Source organism: Bacillus rossius, unplaced genomic scaffold (assembly GCF_032445375.1).
Source record: "Bacillus rossius redtenbacheri isolate Brsri unplaced genomic scaffold, Brsri_v3 Brsri_v3_scf505, whole genome shotgun sequence".
NCBI lineage: Eukaryota > Metazoa > Arthropoda > Insecta > Phasmatodea > Bacillidae > Bacillus > Bacillus rossius.
In genome coordinates, this window is record NW_026962706.1 from 18,735 (window position 1) to 31,648 (window position 12,914).

Here is a 12,914-nt window from a genome sequence, read left to right on the forward strand (position 1 = left end):
GGTTTCACAACAAGCCTTAACCACACACTTACATAAACTCACGCATCGACATGACAAAATACATTTTCAATACATCATCATTATTATCATTTAACACTGCCTAATTGTTAATTATATTGAATTTTTTCTCACACAGCTAAATTTATTAAACATTCACAACAAGCACTACATTGTATGATAAAATAAAATAATTAATTCCTATTATTCTGCACACAAAATTGCTAAGTTCCTACATGTTCTCGCATTCCAAGTTCGTCCCTTGGGCATCCTTGTAGTTCCTGTTCGGCCGCCCCTGGCAGCACCTACTGGATCAGCTTTCTCTTCCTCTTCATTTGTTGAATGTACACACGACTTTTCTGTATTGTCTCTGCACTTGGGCACATTACATTACAACAATCAATTTTTCACTATCATCCATTCTTACAAGTTGGTAACAATGTTTATTACATTTAAAACAAACTTAAAGTTTATTACATTTTGTGGTGGGCCGATCCCGGTGGTACTGCAATACCGGGCCAACCCGCGGCGGAGGTGGGGCAAGCCCCTAGCACTCCGCCCTGTTCCAAAAATCAGTTTAATATTCTGGTCCTGCGATGCAGGACGTATCAGATATTAAGCTGATAAGAACAGATACTACACTTTGATCTTAGCCAAAAGGCCGAGAAGCGATAACAATCCTAATGAACCAGGAGCTATATGGGCTCCCTATTACTAAATCAAATGCTATAACAAGGTCTACTGACTTCCATAAACGACTGTACACTTTCGACGAGCCGTCATACTCTACACCACACATGCACAAGCATGGTCTGTACATTGATAATATCTTCAATACAGTGACACGAGGTATTACAATCCAAATGAATCACTATTCACCAGCAATAAACAAAAAACTTGGTATATCCATAACAACGCTCTTACAATTACCGTACTTTCCACTTGCTGCAGCACAAGCTGGTCCCTTAGATTAACTGCAGTTTCAATAAGGCAAGAATGATTCTCATGGGAGAGTTGACTTTATACATTACATTTTAATTGTCAATATAATTTTATCTAAACAGATATTTAACGTTGCCTAAGCAATGTGCCCCCATGCTGGCATGCACTAGGCAGTGGCCAGCAGGGTCAATCGCACTCCCCGGACCAGGTCCGGGGGCAATCCGTCACAAAAAATGCTGCCAAGACAAAGTGTAGAAGAATCGCAGATACTACACTTCGATCTTAGCCAAAAGGCCGAGAAGCGATACTACACTCTGATCTTAGCCGAAAGGCCGAGAAACATCCCTTAAAATACACATCAAAATTAATATTGCACATTGTAAAACTCCATTAACCAAACACATGTAGTTCAACAGATAAAAAAAAGTCAATACAATTCATACAAATATTAACATGAGTAATGAATAACAATAATAGTAATAAAAGGTTTCACAACAAGCCTTAACCACACACTTACATAAACTCACGCATCGACATGACAAAATACATTTTCAATACATCATCATTATTATCATTTAACACTGCCTAATTGTTAATTATATTGAATTTTTTCTCACACAGCTAAATTTATTAAACATTCACAACAAGCACTACATTGTATGATAAAATAAAATAATTAATTCCTATTATTCTGCACACAAAATTGCTAAGTTCCTACATGTTCTCGCATTCCAAGTTCGTCCCTTGGGCATCCTTGTAGTTCCTGTTCGGCCGCCCCTGGCAGCACCTACTGGATCAGCTTTCTCTTCCTCTTCATTTGTTGAATGTACACACGACTTTTCTGTATTGTCTCTGCACTTGGGCACATTACATTACAACAATCAATTTTTCACTATCATCCATTCTTACAAGTTGGTAACAATGTTTATTACATTTAAAACAAACTTAAAGTTTATTACATTTTGTGGTGGGCCGATCCCGGTGGTACTGCAATACCGGGCCAACCCGCGGCGGAGGTGGGGCAAGCCCCTAGCACTCCGCCCTGTTCCAAAAATCAGTTTAATATTCTGGTCCTGCGATGCAGGACGTATCAGATATTAAGCTGATAAGAACAGATACTACACTTTGATCTTAGCCAAAAGGCCGAGAAGCGATAACAATCCTAATGAACCAGGAGCTATATGGGCTCCCTATTACTAAATCAAATGCTATAACAAGGTCTACTGACTTCCATAAACGACTGTACACTTTCGACGAGCCGTCATACTCTACACCACACATGCACAAGCATGGTCTGTACATTGATAATATCTTCAATACAGTGACACGAGGTATTACAATCCAAATGAATCACTATTCACCAGCAATAAACAAAAAACTTGGTATATCCATAACAACGCTCTTACAATTACCGTACTTTCCACTTGCTGCAGCACAAGCTGGTCCCTTAGATTAACTGCAGTTTCAATAAGGCAAGAATGATTCTCATGGGAGAGTTGACTTTATACATTACATTTTAATTGTCAATATAATTTTATCTAAACAGATATTTAACGTTGCCTAAGCAATGTGCCCCCATGCTGGCATGCACTAGGCAGTGGCCAGCAGGGTCAATCGCACTCCCCGGACCAGGTCCGGGGGCAATCCGTCACAAAAAATGCTGCCAAGACAAAGTGTAGAAGAATCGCAGATACTACACTTCGATCTTAGCCAAAAGGCCGAGAAGCGATACTACACTCTGATCTTAGCCGAAAGGCCGAGAAACATCCCTTAAAATACACATCAAAATTAATATTGCACATTGTAAAACTCCATTAACCAAACACATGTAGTTCAACAGATAAAAAAAAGTCAATACAATTCATACAAATATTAACATGAGTAATGAATAACAATAATAGTAATAAAAGGTTTCACAACAAGCCTTAACCACACACTTACATAAACTCACGCATCGACATGACAAAATACATTTTCAATACATCATCATTATTATCATTTAACACTGCCTAATTGTTAATTATATTGAATTTTTTCTCACACAGCTAAATTTATTAAACATTCACAACAAGCACTACATTGTATGATAAAATAAAATAATTAATTCCTATTATTCTGCACACAAAATTGCTAAGTTCCTACATGTTCTCGCATTCCAAGTTCGTCCCTTGGGCATCCTTGTAGTTCCTGTTCGGCCGCCCCTGGCAGCACCTACTGGATCAGCTTTCTCTTCCTCTTCATTTGTTGAATGTACACACGACTTTTCTGTATTGTCTCTGCACTTGGGCACATTACATTACAACAATCAATTTTTCACTATCATCCATTCTTACAAGTTGGTAACAATGTTTATTACATTTAAAACAAACTTAAAGTTTATTACATTTTGTGGTGGGCCGATCCCGGTGGTACTGCAATACCGGGCCAACCCGCGGCGGAGGTGGGGCAAGCCCCTAGCACTCCGCCCTGTTCCAAAAATCAGTTTAATATTCTGGTCCTGCGATGCAGGACGTATCAGATATTAAGCTGATAAGAACAGATACTACACTTTGATCTTAGCCAAAAGGCCGAGAAGCGATAACAATCCTAATGAACCAGGAGCTATATGGGCTCCCTATTACTAAATCAAATGCTATAACAAGGTCTACTGACTTCCATAAACGACTGTACACTTTCGACGAGCCGTCATACTCTACACCACACATGCACAAGCATGGTCTGTACATTGATAATATCTTCAATACAGTGACACGAGGTATTACAATCCAAATGAATCACTATTCACCAGCAATAAACAAAAAACTTGGTATATCCATAACAACGCTCTTACAATTACCGTACTTTCCACTTGCTGCAGCACAAGCTGGTCCCTTAGATTAACTGCAGTTTCAATAAGGCAAGAATGATTCTCATGGGAGAGTTGACTTTATACATTACATTTTAATTGTCAATATAATTTTATCTAAACAGATATTTAACGTTGCCTAAGCAATGTGCCCCCATGCTGGCATGCACTAGGCAGTGGCCAGCAGGGTCAATCGCACTCCCCGGACCAGGTCCGGGGGCAATCCGTCACAAAAAATGCTGCCAAGACAAAGTGTAGAAGAATCGCAGATACTACACTTCGATCTTAGCCAAAAGGCCGAGAAGCGATACTACACTCTGATCTTAGCCGAAAGGCCGAGAAACATCCCTTAAAATACACATCAAAATTAATATTGCACATTGTAAAACTCCATTAACCAAACACATGTAGTTCAACAGATAAAAAAAAGTCAATACAATTCATACAAATATTAACATGAGTAATGAATAACAATAATAGTAATAAAAGGTTTCACAACAAGCCTTAACCACACACTTACATAAACTCACGCATCGACATGACAAAATACATTTTCAATACATCATCATTATTATCATTTAACACTGCCTAATTGTTAATTATATTGAATTTTTTCTCACACAGCTAAATTTATTAAACATTCACAACAAGCACTACATTGTATGATAAAATAAAATAATTAATTCCTATTATTCTGCACACAAAATTGCTAAGTTCCTACATGTTCTCGCATTCCAAGTTCGTCCCTTGGGCATCCTTGTAGTTCCTGTTCGGCCGCCCCTGGCAGCACCTACTGGATCAGCTTTCTCTTCCTCTTCATTTGTTGAATGTACACACGACTTTTCTGTATTGTCTCTGCACTTGGGCACATTACATTACAACAATCAATTTTTCACTATCATCCATTCTTACAAGTTGGTAACAATGTTTATTACATTTAAAACAAACTTAAAGTTTATTACATTTTGTGGTGGGCCGATCCCGGTGGTACTGCAATACCGGGCCAACCCGCGGCGGAGGTGGGGCAAGCCCCTAGCACTCCGCCCTGTTCCAAAAATCAGTTTAATATTCTGGTCCTGCGATGCAGGACGTATCAGATATTAAGCTGATAAGAACAGATACTACACTTTGATCTTAGCCAAAAGGCCGAGAAGCGATAACAATCCTAATGAACCAGGAGCTATATGGGCTCCCTATTACTAAATCAAATGCTATAACAAGGTCTACTGACTTCCATAAACGACTGTACACTTTCGACGAGCCGTCATACTCTACACCACACATGCACAAGCATGGTCTGTACATTGATAATATCTTCAATACAGTGACACGAGGTATTACAATCCAAATGAATCACTATTCACCAGCAATAAACAAAAAACTTGGTATATCCATAACAACGCTCTTACAATTACCGTACTTTCCACTTGCTGCAGCACAAGCTGGTCCCTTAGATTAACTGCAGTTTCAATAAGGCAAGAATGATTCTCATGGGAGAGTTGACTTTATACATTACATTTTAATTGTCAATATAATTTTATCTAAACAGATATTTAACGTTGCCTAAGCAATGTGCCCCCATGCTGGCATGCACTAGGCAGTGGCCAGCAGGGTCAATCGCACTCCCCGGACCAGGTCCGGGGGCAATCCGTCACAAAAAATGCTGCCAAGACAAAGTGTAGAAGAATCGCAGATACTACACTTCGATCTTAGCCAAAAGGCCGAGAAGCGATACTACACTCTGATCTTAGCCGAAAGGCCGAGAAACATCCCTTAAAATACACATCAAAATTAATATTGCACATTGTAAAACTCCATTAACCAAACACATGTAGTTCAACAGATAAAAAAAAGTCAATACAATTCATACAAATATTAACATGAGTAATGAATAACAATAATAGTAATAAAAGGTTTCACAACAAGCCTTAACCACACACTTACATAAACTCACGCATCGACATGACAAAATACATTTTCAATACATCATCATTATTATCATTTAACACTGCCTAATTGTTAATTATATTGAATTTTTTCTCACACAGCTAAATTTATTAAACATTCACAACAAGCACTACATTGTATGATAAAATAAAATAATTAATTCCTATTATTCTGCACACAAAATTGCTAAGTTCCTACATGTTCTCGCATTCCAAGTTCGTCCCTTGGGCATCCTTGTAGTTCCTGTTCGGCCGCCCCTGGCAGCACCTACTGGATCAGCTTTCTCTTCCTCTTCATTTGTTGAATGTACACACGACTTTTCTGTATTGTCTCTGCACTTGGGCACATTACATTACAACAATCAATTTTTCACTATCATCCATTCTTACAAGTTGGTAACAATGTTTATTACATTTAAAACAAACTTAAAGTTTATTACATTTTGTGGTGGGCCGATCCCGGTGGTACTGCAATACCGGGCCAACCCGCGGCGGAGGTGGGGCAAGCCCCTAGCACTCCGCCCTGTTCCAAAAATCAGTTTAATATTCTGGTCCTGCGATGCAGGACGTATCAGATATTAAGCTGATAAGAACAGATACTACACTTTGATCTTAGCCAAAAGGCCGAGAAGCGATAACAATCCTAATGAACCAGGAGCTATATGGGCTCCCTATTACTAAATCAAATGCTATAACAAGGTCTACTGACTTCCATAAACGACTGTACACTTTCGACGAGCCGTCATACTCTACACCACACATGCACAAGCATGGTCTGTACATTGATAATATCTTCAATACAGTGACACGAGGTATTACAATCCAAATGAATCACTATTCACCAGCAATAAACAAAAAACTTGGTATATCCATAACAACGCTCTTACAATTACCGTACTTTCCACTTGCTGCAGCACAAGCTGGTCCCTTAGATTAACTGCAGTTTCAATAAGGCAAGAATGATTCTCATGGGAGAGTTGACTTTATACATTACATTTTAATTGTCAATATAATTTTATCTAAACAGATATTTAACGTTGCCTAAGCAATGTGCCCCCATGCTGGCATGCACTAGGCAGTGGCCAGCAGGGTCAATCGCACTCCCCGGACCAGGTCCGGGGGCAATCCGTCACAAAAAATGCTGCCAAGACAAAGTGTAGAAGAATCGCAGATACTACACTTCGATCTTAGCCAAAAGGCCGAGAAGCGATACTACACTCTGATCTTAGCCGAAAGGCCGAGAAACATCCCTTAAAATACACATCAAAATTAATATTGCACATTGTAAAACTCCATTAACCAAACACATGTAGTTCAACAGATAAAAAAAAGTCAATACAATTCATACAAATATTAACATGAGTAATGAATAACAATAATAGTAATAAAAGGTTTCACAACAAGCCTTAACCACACACTTACATAAACTCACGCATCGACATGACAAAATACATTTTCAATACATCATCATTATTATCATTTAACACTGCCTAATTGTTAATTATATTGAATTTTTTCTCACACAGCTAAATTTATTAAACATTCACAACAAGCACTACATTGTATGATAAAATAAAATAATTAATTCCTATTATTCTGCACACAAAATTGCTAAGTTCCTACATGTTCTCGCATTCCAAGTTCGTCCCTTGGGCATCCTTGTAGTTCCTGTTCGGCCGCCCCTGGCAGCACCTACTGGATCAGCTTTCTCTTCCTCTTCATTTGTTGAATGTACACACGACTTTTCTGTATTGTCTCTGCACTTGGGCACATTACATTACAACAATCAATTTTTCACTATCATCCATTCTTACAAGTTGGTAACAATGTTTATTACATTTAAAACAAACTTAAAGTTTATTACATTTTGTGGTGGGCCGATCCCGGTGGTACTGCAATACCGGGCCAACCCGCGGCGGAGGTGGGGCAAGCCCCTAGCACTCCGCCCTGTTCCAAAAATCAGTTTAATATTCTGGTCCTGCGATGCAGGACGTATCAGATATTAAGCTGATAAGAACAGATACTACACTTTGATCTTAGCCAAAAGGCCGAGAAGCGATAACAATCCTAATGAACCAGGAGCTATATGGGCTCCCTATTACTAAATCAAATGCTATAACAAGGTCTACTGACTTCCATAAACGACTGTACACTTTCGACGAGCCGTCATACTCTACACCACACATGCACAAGCATGGTCTGTACATTGATAATATCTTCAATACAGTGACACGAGGTATTACAATCCAAATGAATCACTATTCACCAGCAATAAACAAAAAACTTGGTATATCCATAACAACGCTCTTACAATTACCGTACTTTCCACTTGCTGCAGCACAAGCTGGTCCCTTAGATTAACTGCAGTTTCAATAAGGCAAGAATGATTCTCATGGGAGAGTTGACTTTATACATTACATTTTAATTGTCAATATAATTTTATCTAACAGATATTTAACGTTGCCTAAGCAATGTGCCCCCATGCTGGCATGCACTAGGCAGTGGCCAGCAGGGTCAATCGCACTCCCCGGACCAGGTCCGGGGGCAATCCGTCACAAAAAATGCTGCCAAGACAAAGTGTAGAAGAATCGCAGATACTACACTTCGATCTTAGCCAAAAGGCCGAGAAGCGATACTACACTCTGATCTTAGCCGAAAGGCCGAGAAACATCCCTTAAAATACACATCAAAATTAATATTGCACATTGTAAAACTCCATTAACCAAACACATGTAGTTCAACAGATAAAAAAAAGTCAATACAATTCATACAAATATTAACATGAGTAATGAATAACAATAATAGTAATAAAAGGTTTCACAACAAGCCTTAACCACACACTTACATAAACTCACGCATCGACATGACAAAATACATTTTCAATACATCATCATTATTATCATTTAACACTGCCTAATTGTTAATTATATTGAATTTTTTCTCACACAGCTAAATTTATTAAACATTCACAACAAGCACTACATTGTATGATAAAATAAAATAATTAATTCCTATTATTCTGCACACAAAATTGCTAAGTTCCTACATGTTCTCGCATTCCAAGTTCGTCCCTTGGGCATCCTTGTAGTTCCTGTTCGGCCGCCCCTGGCAGCACCTACTGGATCAGCTTTCTCTTCCTCTTCATTTGTTGAATGTACACACGACTTTTCTGTATTGTCTCTGCACTTGGGCACATTACATTACAACAATCAATTTTTCACTATCATCCATTCTTACAAGTTGGTAACAATGTTTATTACATTTAAAACAAACTTAAAGTTTATTACATTTTGTGGTGGGCCGATCCCGGTGGTACTGCAATACCGGGCCAACCCGCGGCGGAGGTGGGGCAAGCCCCTAGCACTCCGCCCTGTTCCAAAAATCAGTTTAATATTCTGGTCCTGCGATGCAGGACGTATCAGATATTAAGCTGATAAGAACAGATACTACACTTTGATCTTAGCCAAAAGGCCGAGAAGCGATAACAATCCTAATGAACCAGGAGCTATATGGGCTCCCTATTACTAAATCAAATGCTATAACAAGGTCTACTGACTTCCATAAACGACTGTACACTTTCGACGAGCCGTCATACTCTACACCACACATGCACAAGCATGGTCTGTACATTGATAATATCTTCAATACAGTGACACGAGGTATTACAATCCAAATGAATCACTATTCACCAGCAATAAACAAAAAACTTGGTATATCCATAACAACGCTCTTACAATTACCGTACTTTCCACTTGCTGCAGCACAAGCTGGTCCCTTAGATTAACTGCAGTTTCAATAAGGCAAGAATGATTCTCATGGGAGAGTTGACTTTATACATTACATTTTAATTGTCAATATAATTTTATCTAAACAGATATTTAACGTTGCCTAAGCAATGTGCCCCCATGCTGGCATGCACTAGGCAGTGGCCAGCAGGGTCAATCGCACTCCCCGGACCAGGTCCGGGGGCAATCCGTCACAAAAAATGCTGCCAAGACAAAGTGTAGAAGAATCGCAGATACTACACTTCGATCTTAGCCAAAAGGCCGAGAAGCGATACTACACTCTGATCTTAGCCGAAAGGCCGAGAAACATCCCTTAAAATACACATCAAAATTAATATTGCACATTGTAAAACTCCATTAACCAAACACATGTAGTTCAACAGATAAAAAAAAGTCAATACAATTCATACAAATATTAACATGAGTAATGAATAACAATAATAGTAATAAAAGGTTTCACAACAAGCCTTAACCACACACTTACATAAACTCACGCATCGACATGACAAAATACATTTTCAATACATCATCATTATTATCATTTAACACTGCCTAATTGTTAATTATATTGAATTTTTTCTCACACAGCTAAATTTATTAAACATTCACAACAAGCACTACATTGTATGATAAATAAAATAATTAATTCCTATTATTCTGCACACAAAATTGCTAAGTTCCTACATGTTCTCGCATTCCAAGTTCGTCCCTTGGGCATCCTTGTAGTTCCTGTTCGGCCGCCCCTGGCAGCACCTACTGGATCAGCTTTCTCTTCCTCTTCATTTGTTGAATGTACACACGACTTTTCTGTATTGTCTCTGCACTTGGGCACATTACATTACAACAATCAATTTTTCACTATCATCCATTCTTACAAGTTGGTAACAATGTTTATTACATTTAAAACAAACTTAAAGTTTATTACATTTTGTGGTGGGCCGATCCCGGTGGTACTGCAATACCGGGCCAACCCGCGGCGGAGGTGGGGCAAGCCCCTAGCACTCCGCCCTGTTCCAAAAATCAGTTTAATATTCTGGTCCTGCGATGCAGGACGTATCAGATATTAAGCTGATAAGAACAGATACTACACTTTGATCTTAGCCAAAAGGCCGAGAAGCGATAACAATCCTAATGAACCAGGAGCTATATGGGCTCCCTATTACTAAATCAAATGCTATAACAAGGTCTACTGACTTCCATAAACGACTGTACACTTTCGACGAGCCGTCATACTCTACACCACACATGCACAAGCATGGTCTGTACATTGATAATATCTTCAATACAGTGACACGAGGTATTACAATCCAAATGAATCACTATTCACCAGCAATAAACAAAAAACTTGGTATATCCATAACAACGCTCTTACAATTACCGTACTTTCCACTTGCTGCAGCACAAGCTGGTCCCTTAGATTAACTGCAGTTTCAATAAGGCAAGAATGATTCTCATGGGAGAGTTGACTTTATACATTACATTTTAATTGTCAATATAATTTTATCTAAACAGATATTTAACGTTGCCTAAGCAATGTGCCCCCATGCTGGCATGCACTAGGCAGTGGCCAGCAGGGTCAATCGCACTCCCCGGACCAGGTCCGGGGGCAATCCGTCACAAAAAATGCTGCCAAGACAAAGTGTAGAAGAATCGCAGATACTACACTTCGATCTTAGCCAAAAGGCCGAGAAGCGATACTACACTCTGATCTTAGCCGAAAGGCCGAGAAACATCCCTTAAAATACACATCAAAATTAATATTGCACATTGTAAAACTCCATTAACCAAACACATGTAGTTCAACAGATAAAAAAAAGTCAATACAATTCATACAAATATTAACATGAGTAATGAATAACAATAATAGTAATAAAAGGTTTCACAACAAGCCTTAACCACACACTTACATAAACTCACGCATCGACATGACAAAATACATTTTCAATACATCATCATTATTATCATTTAACACTGCCTAATTGTTAATTATATTGAATTTTTTCTCACACAGCTAAATTTATTAAACATTCACAACAAGCACTACATTGTATGATAAAATAAAATAATTAATTCCTATTATTCTGCACACAAAATTGCTAAGTTCCTACATGTTCTCGCATTCCAAGTTCGTCCCTTGGGCATCCTTGTAGTTCCTGTTCGGCCGCCCCTGGCAGCACCTACTGGATCAGCTTTCTCTTCCTCTTCATTTGTTGAATGTACACACGACTTTTCTGTATTGTCTCTGCACTTGGGCACATTACATTACAACAATCAATTTTTCACTATCATCCATTCTTACAAGTTGGTAACAATGTTTATTACATTTAAAACAAACTTAAAGTTTATTACATTTTGTGGTGGGCCGATCCCGGTGGTACTGCAATACCGGGCCAACCCGCGGCGGAGGTGGGGCAAGCCCCTAGCACTCCGCCCTGTTCCAAAAATCAGTTTAATATTCTGGTCCTGCGATGCAGGACGTATCAGATATTAAGCTGATAAGAACAGATACTACACTTTGATCTTAGCCAAAAGGCCGAGAAGCGATAACAATCCTAATGAACCAGGAGCTATATGGGCTCCCTATTACTAAATCAAATGCTATAACAAGGTCTACTGACTTCCATAAACGACTGTACACTTTCGACGAGCCGTCATACTCTACACCACACATGCACAAGCATGGTCTGTACATTGATAATATCTTCAATACAGTGACACGAGGTATTACAATCCAAATGAATCACTATTCACCAGCAATAAACAAAAAACTTGGTATATCCATAACAACGCTCTTACAATTACCGTACTTTCCACTTGCTGCAGCACAAGCTGGTCCCTTAGATTAACTGCAGTTTCAATAAGGCAAGAATGATTCTCATGGAGAGTTGACTTTATACATTACATTTTAATTGTCAATATAATTTTATCTAAACAGATATTTAACGTTGCCTAAGCAATGTGCCCCCATGCTGGCATGCACTAGGCAGTGGCCAGCAGGGTCAATCGCACTCCCCGGACCAGGTCCGGGGGCAATCCGTCACAAAAAATGCTGCCAAGACAAAGTGTAGAAGAATCGCAGATACTACACTTCGATCTTAGCCAAAAGGCCGAGAAGCGATACTACACTCTGATCTTAGCCGAAAGGCCGAGAAACATCCCTTAAAATACACATCAAAATTAATATTGCACATTGTAAAACTCCATTAACCAAACACATGTAGTTCAACAGATAAAAAAAAGTCAATACAATTCATACAAATATTAACATGAGTAATGAATAACAATAATAGTAATAAAAGGTTTCACAACAAGCCTTAACCACACACTTACATAAACTCACGCATCGACATGACAAAATACATTTTCAATACATCATCATTATTATCATTTAACACTGCC

The 12,914-nt window shown here is 38.7% G+C and overlaps 9 non-coding genes and 9 pseudogenes across 9 annotated transcripts; all 18 read right to left on the reverse strand.

Moving 5' to 3' along the window:
• Window positions 1-477: 477 nt before the first annotated feature.
• LOC134544847 (U2 spliceosomal RNA) lies at window positions 478-670 on the reverse strand. Its single transcript, XR_010078101.1, has one exon. It is a non-coding gene; the product is annotated as a U2 spliceosomal RNA (small nuclear RNA).
• Window positions 671-1,080: 410 nt separating this feature from the next.
• LOC134544875 (U2 spliceosomal RNA) lies at window positions 1,081-1,245 on the reverse strand (annotated as a pseudogene).
• Window positions 1,246-1,901: 656 nt separating this feature from the next.
• LOC134544848 (U2 spliceosomal RNA) lies at window positions 1,902-2,094 on the reverse strand. The gene has a single exon (XR_010078102.1). It is a non-coding gene; the product is annotated as a U2 spliceosomal RNA (small nuclear RNA).
• Window positions 2,095-2,504: 410 nt separating this feature from the next.
• LOC134544876 (U2 spliceosomal RNA) lies at window positions 2,505-2,669 on the reverse strand (annotated as a pseudogene).
• A 656-nt stretch (window positions 2,670-3,325) lies between these two features.
• On the reverse strand, window positions 3,326-3,518 carry LOC134544849 (U2 spliceosomal RNA). The gene has a single exon (XR_010078103.1). It is a non-coding gene; the product is annotated as a U2 spliceosomal RNA (small nuclear RNA).
• Window positions 3,519-3,928: 410 nt separating this feature from the next.
• On the reverse strand, window positions 3,929-4,093 carry LOC134544877 (U2 spliceosomal RNA; annotated as a pseudogene).
• A 656-nt stretch (window positions 4,094-4,749) lies between these two features.
• Window positions 4,750-4,942, reverse strand: LOC134544851 (U2 spliceosomal RNA). The gene has a single exon (XR_010078105.1). It is a non-coding gene; the product is annotated as a U2 spliceosomal RNA (small nuclear RNA).
• A 410-nt stretch (window positions 4,943-5,352) lies between these two features.
• LOC134544878 (U2 spliceosomal RNA) lies at window positions 5,353-5,517 on the reverse strand (annotated as a pseudogene).
• Window positions 5,518-6,173: 656 nt separating this feature from the next.
• LOC134544852 (U2 spliceosomal RNA) lies at window positions 6,174-6,366 on the reverse strand. Its single transcript, XR_010078106.1, has one exon. It is a non-coding gene; the product is annotated as a U2 spliceosomal RNA (small nuclear RNA).
• Window positions 6,367-6,776: 410 nt separating this feature from the next.
• LOC134544879 (U2 spliceosomal RNA) lies at window positions 6,777-6,941 on the reverse strand (annotated as a pseudogene).
• A 656-nt stretch (window positions 6,942-7,597) lies between these two features.
• Window positions 7,598-7,790, reverse strand: LOC134544854 (U2 spliceosomal RNA). The gene has a single exon (XR_010078107.1). It is a non-coding gene; the product is annotated as a U2 spliceosomal RNA (small nuclear RNA).
• Window positions 7,791-8,199: 409 nt separating this feature from the next.
• Window positions 8,200-8,364, reverse strand: LOC134544880 (U2 spliceosomal RNA; annotated as a pseudogene).
• Window positions 8,365-9,020: 656 nt separating this feature from the next.
• On the reverse strand, window positions 9,021-9,213 carry LOC134544855 (U2 spliceosomal RNA). Its single transcript, XR_010078108.1, has one exon. It is a non-coding gene; the product is annotated as a U2 spliceosomal RNA (small nuclear RNA).
• A 410-nt stretch (window positions 9,214-9,623) lies between these two features.
• On the reverse strand, window positions 9,624-9,788 carry LOC134544881 (U2 spliceosomal RNA; annotated as a pseudogene).
• Window positions 9,789-10,443: 655 nt separating this feature from the next.
• Window positions 10,444-10,636, reverse strand: LOC134544856 (U2 spliceosomal RNA). Its single transcript, XR_010078109.1, has one exon. It is a non-coding gene; the product is annotated as a U2 spliceosomal RNA (small nuclear RNA).
• A 410-nt stretch (window positions 10,637-11,046) lies between these two features.
• LOC134544882 (U2 spliceosomal RNA) lies at window positions 11,047-11,211 on the reverse strand (annotated as a pseudogene).
• A 656-nt stretch (window positions 11,212-11,867) lies between these two features.
• LOC134544857 (U2 spliceosomal RNA) lies at window positions 11,868-12,060 on the reverse strand. Its single transcript, XR_010078110.1, has one exon. It is a non-coding gene; the product is annotated as a U2 spliceosomal RNA (small nuclear RNA).
• A 409-nt stretch (window positions 12,061-12,469) lies between these two features.
• On the reverse strand, window positions 12,470-12,634 carry LOC134544883 (U2 spliceosomal RNA; annotated as a pseudogene).
• Window positions 12,635-12,914: the final 280 nt, after the last annotated feature.